The sequence below is a fragment of the Apaloderma vittatum genome, unplaced genomic scaffold, assembly GCF_000703405.1.
Source record: "Apaloderma vittatum isolate BGI_N311 unplaced genomic scaffold, ASM70340v1 scaffold29264, whole genome shotgun sequence".
Taxonomy (NCBI): domain Eukaryota; kingdom Metazoa; phylum Chordata; class Aves; order Trogoniformes; family Trogonidae; genus Apaloderma; species Apaloderma vittatum.
Genome location: NW_009712577.1, coordinates 262 through 1,247, shown reverse-complemented (window position 1 = coordinate 1,247; position 986 = coordinate 262). Strand labels below are relative to the sequence as shown.

General features: G+C 51.1%; 1 protein-coding gene across 1 annotated transcript in view; it reads left to right on the top strand.

Moving 5' to 3' along the window:
- Positions 1–986, top strand: part of LOC104272936 (ubiquitin-associated protein 2-like) — a gene marked incomplete at both ends in the record, with an annotated part of 5,556 nt that overhangs the window by 4,437 nt on the left and 133 nt on the right. The gene's annotated exons all lie outside the window — the stretch shown is intronic.

Sequence of the window (986 nt, the reverse complement as noted above, 5' to 3'; positions counted from 1 at the left end):
CAGTGAGGGAGGAAAAGAGCCGTGGTGCCGTTCGCAGGTCGTTTGATTCTCCTCGGAAAGGCCGAGGCTGCTTCGGCATCCAGGTCTGGGGCGGGTTTGAGGAGAACCAAGCACTTCGCCAGCTGCGGCCCCAGACCCGTGTCGTAGAGCTTAAGTTGCTGAATTGGTTGGGGTTTGGGTTTTGTGTGGTTTTTTCCTGCCTGTATGTGATCAATAGAACCATAATTGTTCCAGTTTTCAGCCTGGGAACTTGTTTGACTCCTGCGTTTGGCAGATGTGTACTTTCTAGAGAAGTGTCCTTGATTCAAACGTACAAGAAGGTCGTGAACCTGCCCATTCATTGTCTTGGGACTGGGATTCACCGATTAATGTCTGGCTGACTCTTCCAGCCTTTAAATTCTTGTTGTGCCTTTTTTTCACTACTTTGAACCCTTCAAGACGCTATTTTCTCTTCGAAAAGATCCTTCAGCTCTGTACTGGGTCACCTGCTGCTGAGTCTTTCAAACCTCCTTCACATCAACACGTTTTTTCCTGGGCCTTAAACGATGGCTGAGGCTTTCCTCTGTGCCAGCACCTCTTAGAAACAGCCGGCGTCACATTTGGGTTGTGTGCCAGCGTTGCCAGTCATTGCACCAAGCGTCCCAGCCCACAGCCGTACGCACGATCGCCTGTTTTGTATCCAGGGAACTCTCAGGCTGTCCTTTGTGATGGTGGGGTTTATTTTTTTTTTTTTTTTTTCCCCTTATCTTGCTGCATCCTCCCAGCTCTCCTCAGAGTTGCTGTTTTCTGGGCTCTTCCAAGAACGTACCTTTCTCTGGGTGGCAGCGGGCTCCTAAATTAATTTCTGGAGGTGTTCAGGAACCGTTCGTGTCCAGAGCAAAAGAACTTGAGGTTCGTGCAGGCACTCTTTGCGTGCAGCCTGCTCCCGAGGATGACGTCCGTCTCCAAACCTCACCCGTCCACTGGCTGGGGCCCCTGAGCCCTCC